General features: G+C 44.7%; 3 non-coding genes across 3 annotated transcripts; all 3 read left to right on the top strand.

Moving 5' to 3' along the window:
• Nucleotides 1–3,329: 3,329 nt before the first annotated feature.
• On the top strand, nucleotides 3,330–3,401 carry TRNAC-GCA. Its single transcript has one exon. It is a non-coding gene; the product is annotated as a tRNA-Cys (tRNA).
• Nucleotides 3,402–4,358: 957 nt separating this feature from the next.
• Nucleotides 4,359–4,430, top strand: TRNAC-GCA. The gene has a single exon. It is a non-coding gene; the product is annotated as a tRNA-Cys (tRNA).
• A 7,944-nt stretch (nucleotides 4,431–12,374) lies between these two features.
• On the top strand, nucleotides 12,375–12,446 carry TRNAC-GCA. The gene has a single exon. It is a non-coding gene; the product is annotated as a tRNA-Cys (tRNA).
• Nucleotides 12,447–15,609: the final 3,163 nt, after the last annotated feature.

Here is a 15,609-nt window from a genome sequence, read left to right as displayed (position 1 = left end):
CAAGTGAACTTCTCCAGAACTGGCCTAGCCCCCCCGTTAACACTTACTGTTAGAGCTTTGCAGATATTACCTTTCCTGTGGTCCCACCTCCACCACCCATGAACACCTATGTGGGGGATTGTGGGGATGGAGACTCAAGTCCTCTCACCTGCACCTCATCCCTACTGAGCTTGTCATTCCTACAGAACACCTCATCCCTGCTGAGCAACTCATCCCTACTGAGCATGTCATCCCTACTGGGCACATCATTCCTACTGAGTGTGTCATCCCTACTAAGCATCTCATCCCTACTGAGCACCTCATCCCTACTGAGCATGCAGCAGACCCCTGGGGCTCCAGTTTCTAGGCTCTGAGCTGCCTCAGCAGGGAGTGCACAGAGCAGGGGGTCTAAAGGGAGGGCGGCGAGGGAGCCCTTCAAGGAGAATGCTGACTGTCAGGAACTGGCTTATATATATGAGAGGCTTTGAGTCACTTCACTCAGGAGGCCCTGTGCCACCCTGGGGCTATACTTTTCTGCCCCCTGCATTCACATGGCGACCCCGGTTGCCTGCCTTCAACAGGGACACTGGGAGTGCACTGTGGGGCATCTGCTTTCCATCTGAACAGCAAGCAGACACAGGTAGGGCCCACTGGGGTGAGTAAGTTGTAATGTTTTCTCAGGAAGATGACCAAGGTCAGGGAGTTCTTCAATGCTGGCTGGTGGAATTTTGGAGGAAAGACCAGAAAGTAGTGGTTTCGGTTCTGTTCTAATTAGTGCTCACTTAGACTGTGTGCCAGCATCTAGATGGTGGACCAGTTGTCCCTTAAAGGCATTCACAATTCAGGTCCATATACCCACATCATGAGCATATGGCAGGGGGTGCTTCTAGCCAAGTGATTCCTGCAGGCTATATCAGACTTCAATGTGTCAGTTTACTGCTCTGTTTTATTCCACTTGAAATTCTTATTCAGGACATCAGGAGACCTCTCGCTCTATTTGACCTCTCCATAGATTCAAACACAACAATAGCTAAAAACAAAAATCTAAAGCCAGTCCTTGATAATCCCTGGCAGGTTCCACACTGCCTCTCCCCATCAAAAACAAAGGAATAATAATAGTCAATAATAGTATCATTGTAGCTACAATCTGCTTACTCACATAAAATATTAGCCTAAGAAACAAATACCATTATGTTGTAAGGAGTAAGGCAGTTTCTTTGCATATTTTGAACAGTGTGGAAGGAAGCCGGTGCCTCCTCTAGGAAGCCTCTTTGGCTCTTGCAGAGATGCAGGCAGGGGCAATCTGGGCAGGAGAAAGAGCATAAGCAAAGTGGGACATAAAGTGCCTCCAGAGATGTCCTAAGTGCCTGGGGACGAAGAGTGGATGGAGTGGGTTGGAGCTCCAAGGGGAGCAGAGCCAGAGGTCGAAGGGCTTTATATTCAAGGCTCAGCATTTGGTTTTAGTCCACTGAAACCCTCTATCTTTTCTCAGCCCTCCAGAGTTTTCTTTTACCCCTTTGCTCACTGCATCAGTTTTCATCTCTCACTGAGGTCAGGTCACTCTGCTCTGGTGGGAAGGACACTGCATTGCACCCCAGACCGCTCTACCCTTTCTCCTCCAGGGGAGCACCCAGTGGTACTAATCAACATTATATTCTCAGGGCCAAAAGGATAAACAACTCTTTTTGAGGTAAGCCAGGAGTTTCCGGGAAGCTGCACTCGTCAGGACTTTATGGTAAGAGATGGCTTGCGATGAGGGCCCTTGAGTGGGGCCAAGGGAAAAGGTGGGAGTTTGGCATGATTTGCTCATCCATCTGAGGCCGAAGTGGGCTTTGTCAAAGTTCCAACTTGTGTGGCATTTATTTGTAGGCTTTACAAATTCAGGATCTAGCAGGTGCAAAGTAATGAGAGATTCAGAACTGTCTGTGTGGATGTTAAACAAGACTACATGAGGGGCACTTGGAATTGAAGCAGACCTCTTGGTCTTCACTCAGCTACCACATCAGGCCCCTGGTCTGGCCCAGCCACCTTTCTTCCCCTGGAAGCTAAGACCCAGGGTCTTGTTGCTTGTCCTTTGTTCTCAGTGTGCCTTCCAGCTCACCAGCAGGCCTGCTCCATTGCTAGGCAGACTCCTTGCCAGTCACTCTCCCCACCTAGTCCCCAGGCCTTGCCTTCAGCAGGCCCTCCTCAACCCTGACCTCTGCATAGGCCAGGAGGGAGTGGGGATGGAGAAGCTAGAATTGCTTCCTCGGGGTTCATTTTGGCTCTTCTGGTTGTGGAAAATCTTAGGTATTCAAAGAAAACTAAGCAGTTGAAACATGAAGTTATCATGAACTTCAGGAAAAACAGAAAGTTTTACCAGAATTCTTAGTTCCATTTAGCACTATGAACATTACTAACTAATAACAATGAAAATACTAAACATAGAAAATTACTTAACCAAAAGTCAAGATACAGTTGCAATAGAAAACTGAGAAGGGAAGAAGGCACATAAGTTATAATCTTCATCATAAAAGTAAGACAGTTGATTTCTAAACCTGATTAAGTTAGATATTACATATTATGAGATATTTATATTATTTGAAATCATGGCAGCAAATGGACTAGAAGAAACAGGCAAAATGGTAGAAGGTGGTTGCCTCTGAGTGGCAGGAAGGAGATAGAAAGGATTGATTTTTTTGTGATAAGCTTTAAAAACAGTATTTGACTTTTAAAAATAATTGCACAAGGTATTTCAATAAAAACAAAAAATATAATATTAAAAATATCTATGTTCTGTGGGTGGCGGTGTAGCTCAGGGTGGAGATATTCACTGTAACTCAAGAGTTCCCTGGCTGGAATCCAGAGGCCCTGTGTAATCCTCATGTCTCCATGTCTCTGAGATACTTCTAGAACAACTCCTCGATCCAGATCAGGGACTGGAAATTTCACTAACCTCCCCAGCTGCCAGGTTTGATGAATGGACCCACACCCTGGAAAGACATCTTCAGATGTAAGTACTGCATGTGTTCCCAAAGAGTTTAGGCAGGATCTCTTCAAGTTGCTGTTTTGTGGTGTAGAACTAGAGAAAAGCAGACAAGTAAATCCTAAGAGGCCTTGCAGTAATTAGTCAGTGCTTCTTCTGGCTGCTGCTATGACCACAAACTGAAGAAAAGGGGGAGATGCAGACATGTGGAGGGGTAAGGCTGGGGACTCCAGGAACTGGACAAGGACCTCTCTGGGCTGAGTTTGTGGAGGAATAAATTGCTCATTTTATCAGCTCTCTAGAGACAAATAGAAACAATGTGTTGTAGGAGTTCTGGGTGTGACTATGAAAGTAAAGGGTGCTTATTAGATACTCCTACCAAGAAGGGGGTATAGCTCAGGGGTAGAGCATTTGACTGCAGATCAAGAGGTCCCTGGTTCAAATCCAGGTGCCCCCTGCTGAGTTGTTTTTCCTATTCACAGCTGTTGCCCATATTCCAATGTCCTTTCATCCATGCTAATTATGGTCCCTCCTGAAATCAGAAGCTACAGTTTGGCCCTTGCACAACAGCAATCTGGATGGATTGCCCCTTGCATGATTGCCTATACTAATGTGCTGGGTATCCCTCCTCCTCTTGGCATCTAGCCTTTTCCCCCTCTCTCTATATATCTCATTTCTTTAACTCTATTGGGTCTTTAAAGAGAAGGCAGGGACTCATGCTGGAAATTCTGCTGGGCTTTTCCCAGAGTAGACCAGCATAGATACAACAAACTTCCCAGAATAGGACAGTAAATGGTAACCTTAAATTATTACCCTCACCCCTCCTTCCCACCAAAAAGTTTGGCACAGTGGGGTCATGGTAAGACCTACAGAGACAAATCATAGCATACAGGTTCTCTTAATGTAGGCTAGACATTTCCCTCTGGGGACTTTTCGCACACCAGAGCTCACTTACACACTTGCTTCAACCTTCTGGGTCTACAGCCTGGCTTAGCTATTCTAACAAGGGAGATGGGAACTCTGCAGTATTGTTCCTCTAAACCCCAACTATTGGAGCTCTGCAATACTGTCTGAATTAGAGTTCATTTCTGTTTTCATTGAAAGGAGAAAGACAAGGACTGGGAGGTCTGATGGGTGGGTAGTTTTGGAGATAGTTGGGTGGGTCTTGGGCTAAACCAAAATGGCAAGGGAAGTGGGTTGGGGGATTCTTCAAGTGGCTTCTCTCTTTTCCTTGCTAATGACCCTACCAGGGACTAAGGCCTGGAAAGCTGCAAGCTGAGGGAGGATATCTTACCATGAACCAGGTCTGGCAACTTCCAGAAAGTCAGTCCTGGAAGGGGGCCATGACTTCATTTTGCAGAGCTAAGTGTTACCAAACAGATGAAAGGTATAAATTATGTAGTATCTGCAGCCTGGGGGTATAGCTCAGGGGTAGAGCATTTGACTGCAGATCAAGAAGTCCCTGGTTCAGATCCAGGTGCCCCCTTATTTAGTTTGGATAGTCCTTCCCCCTGCCTCCCTAGGATGGCTCCAGATTAAGAAGGAAGGTACCAGGAGATGGTGCATAGACCATCCAGCTACACTCATTGACTCGCTGAACATCAACTATTGGTAGGTGCCAAGAACTTTGCCATGCTTTGGAGTTGTGAAGACAACTTGCATACATTTAGCAGCAACAGGTAGACATCAGAAGTTCTTGTGGGGATGTCTGATTTGATTCTAAGGGTCCCTGGGGTGAGGTAGAGAGTGTCACCCCAAATAAGTAGCTCAATCTCCCTTGCATCTATAAAATAGAGGATAATGATAGTACCACCTCATAGGGTTTGTGTGTGTGTGTGTGTGTGTGTGTGTGTGTGGGAGAGAATTTAAAGCATTTAGAACAGCACCTAGTACACAGATGTCAGTTATTATTAGCTGCAAGTGGCCCTCAGGTAAGTGAACAGATGGTGGCTGTGTGAATCCTTTCATTATCGAACTATTTTGGAGACTGTCTGCTAAAGGCAACGATTTTGGTCTTAGTGAATTATTCTTTCCAGTGGATATGAAACCTTAGGACCAATGTCCTCTGGAGAAGTTCATAAAACTAGGCCACCAGTGGCAAGGGTGGTGCTTGTCTCTGTTCCCTGTGACAGAGATGCTATGATCTGTATAAGCTGATTCCTGAGTAAGAGGGAGTTCTTGGGGCTTCTTACGCTACTTAAATTTCTTTCTAGTCTCTAAGGAACTGTTCCTACAAAGCCCAATTTATTATATATATATATATATATATATAGAGAGAGAGAGAGAGAGAGAGAGAGATGCTACCTTCCTCAGGCCTTCTGAGTTTATTAGCTTGTGGGAATAAAGGCTGATGTCTCAAACAGATCCCCTGCCCACCTAAGAGAGCCGTGAAATTGGAAGAAAAGTCACCTGGTTGGTGCTGAAGAAGCCCATGGGCTCCTGAGTCATATAAGGACTTAGAGTTGGAACCTTGCCTCGGTCCAGAAAGTTCCTGATCTCAACCATTCACCCTCTTACGGAGGGAGAGGGATCTTGACATTTACCAATAGTTCAATGAATAGAATTGAGAGTGAGTAGTGGGCATGGAGATGTGAGCAGAGACCTCTTCACCCACTGTGGTGTACTAGATCTAAGCTGTTATGTAGCCTGTCACCCCACAGAGGAATGAACGTATCTTCCCAACAAGTGTCTTTCCTGTGTTGAAGCCACACTTGTGATTGTGCCATCCTGAATCAGTAGGGTTGGCCCGTAGACAGCAGGCAGCCGGCCCACTGAAAATGCATTCATTATTTGTCTTTCTGCTGCACGTACTCCCGTCATCCCTGCCCGCCCCCCTGCCAGGCCACCTGGGAGGCCTCTGGTAGCAGCCCTGCAGCCTCCCCTCCCCCATCAGTCACACTCCCCGGGGCAGGGCAAAACCCCAGAGAGCAATCTGGCCTCTCAATTGAATTCCTCAAATACTTAATGCTGAGCTAGAGGCCAGGCCTGGGGTTCCGGAGGTGAGTGAAATCTAGTCAGATATTTTCTTCGACCCTTCCCCTTTTCAGAGGCTCTCCTTCTTGGGAAGAGTGATTTGCAACATAAAATATATTAGAAAGGAGCCTGGCCAGTCCGGGCTGACTCCATGAGGGCTCTGCAGAGATGGTGGGGTCAGTTGAGTCTGGAAGGTGAATGTCAGGCAGTTTGTGGAAAGCACATATACAAAGAAACAAAGATGCCATGGTTTTGGAGTGCTTTCTGGATCAAAAAGGTATGTATGGTGCATGTTTGTAAGTACCTGTATGTCATCGTGGATGCACATGTGTGTGACCATGCGTGCAGGGATGTGTGTGTGTGTGTGTGTGTGTGTGTCTGGAGGAAGTTGGAAGTGTGTGTGTGTGTGTGTGTGTGTGTGTGTGTGTACACTATGACTATGCAAGGGACAGGGTGGAGGGCGTGTGACCGTGACCTTATGTCAGAGGCAGACCTTCAACAGAGGAGAGTCTGTTTGTAAGAGAGGTTTTGGAATTCAGACTTTGTTCTGTGGGTCACAGGGAGTCCTGCAGGCTGCAAAGAAGCAGCAAGAACCATCACTTTATCTCATGATGTCACTTAGGAGACATTAGCAAGAATGTTTACATGACTGAATTTGCCAAGACTCTTCCTTAACTGGTATTACTTTTTGAGCACCTACTGTGTGCTGGAACCATGCCTGGCAGTTTTATCTGAAGTTAACCATATTTGTCACAAGAAACGTATTCCTGATTAAGACCAGGAAACTGAAGCTAATAAAGATCTTGCCCAGTGGCACAGACAGAATAAGGAAGCAGATGCAGAGGAGCAAAGGAATTCCAGAGAAACCTTCAGGAGCAATTATACAGGACCTGGTGACTGATGAGATGTACAGGATGAGGAGCAGTGTGAGAAAGCAGAGTTGGATAATGAGGATGACTTTTGTCCAGAGAGAAATACAGAATAGCTACAGGGAAGGTGGGAGACCTAATCTAATTTAGGCTAGAGATCGGAGTGGGCTTTTGGCAAGGGGGAAGGAGCAAGACTGAGAAAGAACGGAGTCAGCTTCAGTCGTGGGCAACAGGGTAGAGAAGGAGTCGTTTACTTGGAATGGACGCGGGGCGTGTTTTCTTTGAGAAGAATGGGAAAGGAGAGAGGGGTCTCTGAGGTGTGGCTGCTTCTGTCCTGTCTGTTAAGCAGGGGTAGGGTCTCTGCTGGAGTGAGGGAACAGATGGGGGAGAGGCATGTCCTTGATGAGCCTGTGATCCAAAGGAGTCAGAGAATCTGCTGTGGAGAGGGATGTAGCTTTATTGGAGCTGGAATTGGGTTTTGCTCCTCCATGAGTCCACCTTTTGTGGACACTGAGAAAACTGCTGTTCCCTAGAGACTCTTGTCCCCACCCAGGTCAGCACAGGAAAAGAGCTAATGATTTTATTCCCGATCTCCCAGTTTTTTTTTATTCTAGGCAAATGCCAGCCCAAGGAATCTAGGTCACTCTTAATAGCAGACAAGTTGCTGGTTCCCTTGTATACACTCTGGGTCCAGGATCTGTTAGACCCACACTAACCATCTTTTGTGTGATCCTATCCTAAGAGAAATCTGTTAGCTCCCTGGACTCTCATGGATTTCTACCAGTTCCATTCCAGGGTGCAGGGATCTCATCTCTCAACCCCTGGGGTCTCTTTCTATAGTTACCAAAAGAAGACAGTGAAGGAGCGTAAAAGAACTTAGAAGTTTCAGGACAAAGAAGGAAGATGATTTAAACCAAAATATTACCAGTGTTAACATTAAATATAAATGTATAAAATGGCACAGTAAAAAGACAAAGAATATAACTGGATCAAAAAACAACAACAACCACCATAGGTCGTTCCTGAGAGATAGGTAGAAAACAGAAGGATGTAAAAATATTAAAAATAAAAGGACAGAAAGAGATGTAACTATGGCAACTATATATCATGTAACTGTATTAATACCAGACAAAATTGTTTTTGAGGCAAAAATCATTACCAGGGATAAAGACCATAATTTTGTATTGATAAAAAATCCAATTTACCAGTTGAGTACCACAATTCTAAATTTGATGCACCTAATAACAAAGCCTCAAAACATATTAAGCAGAAATCAACAGATTAAAAAAGGAGAAACGGGAAAACTTCCAACTGTGCAAGAGATCTTTAAAGCCCTCTTTTGTGAATTGAAAGGACAAGCAGAGATATATCAGAAAGATATAAAAGATCTGAACAACATGATTGACAAACAGGGCCTAATTAACACATAAAGAACCTACACTCAGCAATTACAGAACTTACACTCCCCCGCCCCCCAGTCATTCATGGGACATTCACACAAATTATTCATATTCTGAACATAAAGCGAGTCTTAACAAATTCCAAAGCAATTCAATCACAATGAATATGTATTCTGACTGAAATAAAATTAAGTTAAAATTCAAGTAACAACAAATAATGAGAAAACCTAACAAATCATTGGAAAACCCCCATCTTCTTGGAAATTAGAAACTATACTTCTAAATAATCCAGGGGTCAAAAAAGGCAAAAAAATTGCAATTGAGTTGGAAGTCAGAAAATATTTGAACTACACGATAGTGAAAGTATCAGATACTGAAACTTGTCAGTTGCCACCAGGGCAGTGTGCAGAGGGCAATTTAAAGCCTTCCTGCATTCACAGTATTCCGAAGAGATAAGGTGAAAGTTAACTAACTCTGCAACTATCCCAGGAAAGATATAAAAGGGACAGTGGACATGCTTGGGTGGCTCAGTCAGTGGAGTGACTGATCCTGATTTTGGCTCCGGTCATGATCTCAGGGTCATGAGATCCAGCTCCATGCCCGACTTATGTGCTGGTGGGCATGGAGTCTGCTTGGGATTCTCTCTCTCTGCACCCACCAGCCCCTTCTACATTTTTTTTAATTTAAAAATGAAAAGGATAATAGAGTAAAGCCAAAGGAAAAATAAAGAAGCAAGTAATAAAGATGAATTAATGAAGGCATAAATAGATTTTTTTTCATTTTTTTTTATAAATTGATTATATAGAACACAAACATACAAGAGATATGACCAATGAGGCAAAAGTTGTTCTTTGAAACAAATAATAAAAATGATAACCCAGACAAGACCAAGGAAAAAGAGAAAACACTAATAACTGATATAAGAAATATTCGAAAGAATACTTCATTACAATTTTAAAAAGATCATAGGATTATATTATGAATGACTTTGTGCCAATAAAATAGAATATTCAGATGGCATGGAAAATTTTCTAGGACAATATAACTTACACAAATAGAGTGAGCAAGCTTAGCAGGACTGAGCTGGGTCAGTGGAAAAATCCAAGATTTTAACTGTTAGAGATGTCAGTACACCAACTTCCTACCCAATGAATGGTAAAGCTCTTCACTCTACTGTCTTCCAACCAAGATCATTTCCTTTACCAAAATGTCCACTCTTACATGGTCCCTCCAAACTTCCTTGTAAATACATGATATATGTATAACTGATGGGTTCATATCCAAAACATATTAAGAACTTGGGCAAAAGAATAAGAAAAATACAGACAACCCAACAGAAAAATGAACAAGAGATTTGAACAGGCCCTTCACAAAAGGAGAGACCCAAATGACCAATAGGGATTCAAGAAGAAACTCAAACTTCCTTAGTCTTTGGGGAGATGCCATTTAAGCCACAATGAGATAGCACTATATCCTCACCAGGACAGTTAAAATGGAGAAGGCTGATGGTACTGAGCATTGTGAGGATGTGGAGCAGTAGTATCTCTCCTACTTTGCTGGTGGTAGTGCAATTTGATATAACTACTTCAGAAAATGGTCTGGCATTATCATCAGAGTTGAAAATGTGAACCCTCTCTTATTCAACAAAAATATTCCAAGCTATAGACTTTAGAGTGCACATGTACATATAAGAATGTTCATTCCAGGGATGCCTGGGTGGCTCAGTGTTTGAGCCTTTGGCTCAGGTCATGATCCCGGGGTCTTGGGATTAGGTCCCTGCATCAGGCTCTCCCCATGGGGAGCCCGCTTCTCCCACTGCCTGTGTCTCTGCCTCTTTCTGGGTCTCTCGTGAATAAATAAATTAAAAAAAAAGTTCACACCAGCATTTCTCTTAATAGCTCCCAACTGGAAACAGCTCGAGTATCCATTAGCAGTAGAATAGATAAATAAATCATGGTATAGTCATGCAATGGAATGCTAAACAGGAATTAAAAAGAACACATTAGTGTTAGAGTGGACAAACATGAATAAATCTTAGAAATATGAGGTTGAATGAAAGAAGCCAGACTCAAAAGAATAAATCCAAGAACAGGCAAAAGTAATCCATGGTGATAGAATGCTGGTTATCCTTGGGGAGAGGAGGGCAATTGGAAAGGGGTGCTAGGGAACCCTAGGAGGTGCTTAAATTTTCTGTGTCTTGATTTGGGTGATGGTTTTGGGTGTGTGTATATGTAAACATTCATTGAGCTATACATTTAAGATTTGTGTACTTTGTGTACAAATTCTTCAATAGAAAGTAAGTAAAAAAAACAAATTAATTACATCTTCCATTTCGAGAACGTCTTATCTGATTAATTTTTCAAAGATACGTGATCATGTCTGAGTCTTTTGCTCTGCAATCTGGATTCCATGTCTCTCTCTTAAGACACTCCTTGATTTATTCAAATAATTCCATAGGTGGAGTTTTTGCAGGTCCATTCCAATGTTTACTATTTCCGTTGACTCTCATGAATGTTAGCTAGTTTTCTTGTGCATTTTTAAATTTGTTCAGCAAACAGTGACATAGAGCTTCCTGTGTGCCAGTCCTGGTTCAAGTGTTTTATCTGGATTAACTGATCGAATCTCTACACCAGTTCATCAACTATATGGTATTATCATTTTACAGCTTATGTGGCAGAGGCATAGAGAGGAGAAGAAAGCGGAGAGAGGTCTCACAGCTGGGGCAGGTCTTGGATCCAGGCTCTCTGCCTTCTGAGTCTATCTTGTGGGCCTCCATACTACCCTGCTTCTCTCACACTTAGATTTGTTAAAAACTTGACCCAGGGGAGTTCTAGGAAGTTTGTTTCCTGGTGCATTTCTTCAGGGAGGATTTACATTTGACTAAGAGCCTGTGGCACCAGTCACCTGAGTCCAACATGAATTAAAATAACTGCCTGCAGCTTTTCAGACCAGATGAAGGGTGTACACTTGCTCTTTAAGAGCTTAGCCCCTCCTAAGTGCTGTCTTTAGGCAAGCCTGTTTCTTTTCTGATTGCCCACCACATGTCGGGGTTGAGGCTTCATCTCTGGAATGGCCCCCCACCCCTGTACCACTGACACTGCAGGCCACCGTAATCTAGAGATGTCCACGTGTCCTACTACATCGGTGCTCACTTCTGGGGCTCTTGCTGGCACCCAGTCTCTGCCCTCTGGGGAGTTCTGTGCTCTTGCAGGCTCTTGAATCCTTTCCATTTGACCTGGCAGTCCACCCTCTTTGTCAGAAACAAGAAATCCTGAGGTTTAGCATCATGGTAGAAATCAACGTAGAGATGAGAGTTTCTGCAGCCTCCTGGCCAGGAGAGGAAAAGAGAAGCTTCGAACTGGCTTCCGAGGAGATTGCCAGGGCTCCAAGGGAAAGGCTGGTGGGTAAGAGGGGGAAATGCCCATAGTAGGGAGAGATGGTTTGCAGAAGAGAACGTTTGCCACCTCCTGTGACAGCAGGGGGAGCAGGGACTTGGCAAGGCTGGAGATGAAAAGGTGCTAATCAAAGATAAGTTCATCTTTCAGATGTGATGGGGGCATTGCCCACAGATAAGAACCCCTCTGGGTCAAATGGGGTTCTTCTCTAGTAACATTTCTTGGTCCTCGAATTATGTTAGCACAGGTCTGTTCGTGCTCTTGGGGATTCCTAAATCTACTCAACCATCTACTTCTGATGACTTCTTGAAGTAGATCATTCTCTGTCTAATTAGCGGGAGAAATGGAAGTTGGGAGGATCATCTTGTGTCCCAACTTGTGGATTAGTAGAAAGTACCCTGAACTGAATGTCAGGTCGTAAGGGTGGTGAGGGTCAGGCCCTCATTCAGTAGGTTTGGATAGATACTCAATCACATCAAGTTTCTGGGTTTCAGGTTCTCACCATGATGGGCATGACATTTGCCTCTGCAGGCATTCTAACAGCCAGTGTCGAAGCTTCTCCAGGCTGCTGCCCACCCCTAGGGGCTCCAGGCTCCTGCCAACCCCACAGGCTGAGGGGCTTTTGAGGAGGGAGCCTGTTGCTTGCTATGCAGCACGTTGGTGAGTTTTCACCGAAGCAGGCCTGGCAGTTCCCGAGAGAGGTCCTTCCTGAAGTGGTTACTCATCACTTTACAGGTAGGCTGGGTGTGGCTGCACAGATGAAGAATATTAATTAAATCATACCATAGCAGAAGGGGGTATAGCTCAGGGGTAGAGCATTTGACTGCAGATCAAGAGGTCCCCAGTTCAAATCTGGGTGCCCCCTACTTATTCCTCATTTAAATGGATGCTGTGTTTTTTTTAAACTTCTTCCTTATTAGACATTGACCTAAAGTTGTCTTTCCCCCACTGGAACCAGCAAAGCACCGAGATCTGGGGCTCAGGGAGGGGGCCCTCTCTACCTGCTCAAGCGCACACTGAGGCCCTGTTCAAGACCATTGTATGTCTTGTTCAAGCTCCACAAGTAAACTTCTGCATAAGGGACCAGTGAATTCCATCACCCATCTCAGAACTAGGGAGCATAATGACTTTGCATGGTTTGGAGGACAAGCAGCTGAGTGTGTTGTAGAGAGACTCAGAGTTCAAGGAGTTCCAAGATCCAGCGTGGAATTCAGAAGCGAGAGTCATTGATTTCTATCCCGCCTCACACCTTTATGACCTTTCTCCTGACTCCCTAAAATACATTTCACCACCCTCCGGGCTTAGATCAACAACAGATCTACACTCTAGATAGTTCTCATAATGAAGTATTTGGCAGCAAGGAAGCCTCAATCTCTATTACACGGGGCGTCAGGAAAGTGCCACAGAGAAGTGGCCATTGAGGGCTCCACAGTGGGACCCTGCCTAACCCAGGATGCTGGTCCAGAGCCAGCAGGTGGCAACGAGTCTCTGTCCTCTGTCCTCTGAGTTCTGTTATCAGCACATGAGTACCTGAGAAAACAGAACTCCTTTTATCTTCGGGGATGCCCTTGGAGTTTCCCTTACCTTGGAGCTAATTCCTTTTTGTTAATGAGAGACTTGAATTTCTTAATTAGTGCTTGCTTATTTTTCCGGTTTCATAAACACCGGGAACTTTGGCCGAGAGCTGGGTGGCTTGTCCTTTTCCTGTCCTTGCCCTCTCACGACACCTTCTGATGTTGGACCTCTCTTGGTGGTTTATTTCCTCCTCCTCCCTGAGGGGCCCGCTGGGATTGTGCAGGCGCTGCCTCTCTTTCTTACTCTTCTGGAGTATTCCCTAGGGACCCCTGCCCCCTGACTCTATGGGGCCGTGTGGATTTTCATCACTGAGCTGGGGCCGATCCCTTCCTTGACTATCTTGCTCCAACTGTGAATATAAAAACCTTTCTCACCTTTGGAACTGTCTGTCACCCTTTGGTTCTGTTGAGTCTCTGAGGACCTAGGAGGTGAGCATTCCTCTCATTATTTTCAGACTCCTCATGGTCTACACATCATCAGGAGCCCCCTTGGTGCCCCCTTGGCACCAGAGCCTTGAGTCCGAGAGGCCTCTGGGCAGGCTGAGAGGTCAGGGTGGAGTAGGCAGGTGTGGAAGAGGGCAGCGTGTGGCTGAGGGGCCAGGTGATGCTGGGGTCTGGGGAGGGCAGTGGGCTGGCCCTTTGAGCTCAGACCAACCAAGGACATCGTGCATCCCAGCTGGGTGTTCAGTGCACCACCGGTGTGTGAAACCACAGCGACAGTGCTGGAGGGCAGGTGGCAGGAAAACCCACAGAACTGACAAATGTCTGCAAACATTGCTGCAGATGTGGTGAGGGGAAGGACAGACTAGGGGGGCTTCGGGTTTGGGGCTGGCTGAGGTCCAGGGAAGGCAGGAAAGGAAAGAATACTCATAGCACTTTCTCTCAGTTATTCTTAACCACTCAGTTACCTGGAAGGCTGGGATGTGTAAACATTTGGGTTATTACATGTGTAAATTGGAAAATAAAAGAATCCCCTCGTTGGCAGTAGCTGTTTGGTTTATTTTCTCCCATAGGAGATGAGATGATATATGTATTTTATAGATATGTTGTCTATAGCATATAAATACATATAAAAATTTATATTTATTTATTAAAGATTTATTTATTTATTTTTATTTATGATAGACACAGAGAGAAAGAGGCAGAGACACAGGAGGAGAGAGAAGCAGGCTCCATGCCAGGAGCCTGATGTGGGACTCGATCCTGGGACTCCAGGATCGCACCCTGGGCCAAAGGCAGGCGCCAAACCGCTGAGCCACCCAAGGATCCCCTATATTTAAATATATATTTTAGGGGTACCCAGGTGGTGCAGTCAGTTGGGCATCTGACTTGGTTTTGGCTCAAGTTGTGACCTCTGGATGGGGTGATCAATCCCCGATCAATCAGGCTCTGCACTCAGCACGGAGTCAGCTTAGAATTCCCTCTCCTGCCCCTCCTCACCTTTCTCTCTCTGTCTCTCTCTCTCAAAAAAATTTATATATATATATAAAAATTTAATGTTTATACATTAATGCCTTTGTATGTGTGTATAATCTTTTTGTTATGTAATCATATGCATACATGGTGTCTTTTTGAAAGCCCAAATGAGTTCACACCATACACATGCCACGTAATTTGCTTTTTGCCTTTAATGATACTGTTTAAGAGTCTTTCCATGATCGTACTCTGGACCTATGTTATCTTTTTCTGTTGCATCATACCCCATTCTCTGCACCATGTTTGTAACCTATTTCCTGTCAGTGGATAGTTAGGTGGTTTCCAGTTTATTGCTAACACAAAAAAGATAAACGCTGCAGCAAGTTTCCACATACGGGCATCTTTGTGCACTCACATGGGTGTTCCTGAGGGATAACCTCCCAGGAGTGGAATTCTCCTAGAGTATAATTTTTCTTAAGTAATCTTTTTATTATTTTTTATTTTTTTTATAAAGGTCACATGCTCAACATGGAAAACTTGAAAGATAAATAAAAGCACCCAAAAAAGCTGAGATCATCTATAATTTCATTCAGACACACTGTTTCGTAACCGATCTCTTCAGTTGACAAAGTATCATGGACATTCTTTTTTTCTTTTTCTTTCTTTTTTTTTTTTTTGAGAGAGAGACAGAGCAGGAGCAGTGGGGAGAAGCAGAGGAAAAGCAGGCTCCCGGTTGAGCAGGGAGCCCTAGGACATGGAGTTCGATCCCAGGACCCCAGGGATCATGACCTGAGCCGAAGGCAGATACTTAACCAACTGAACGTCCTTCTATGTGATTAAGTAACATTTGGACATGGGCTCTGGACCTTCTCTCAGCATAGGAGAAGGCGCTGCCACCTGGTCACAGTTATGTCACCATGCCAGGGTGCCTGACATGGATGCTCAACAACGGTTACTGCTGGAGAGAGAGTGATCTGGATGATTTTAAAGCTCTCCCCGCCCATAGAGGTTAACAAGGTGCCCAAGGGTATCCTCAGC

Source organism: Vulpes lagopus, chromosome 4, assembly GCF_018345385.1.
Source record: "Vulpes lagopus strain Blue_001 chromosome 4, ASM1834538v1, whole genome shotgun sequence".
In the NCBI taxonomy this organism is placed as follows: Eukaryota; Metazoa; Chordata; class Mammalia; order Carnivora; family Canidae; genus Vulpes; species Vulpes lagopus.
The sequence above is the reverse complement of the archived record's forward strand: the minus strand, read 5'-3'. Positions and strand labels throughout refer to the sequence as shown.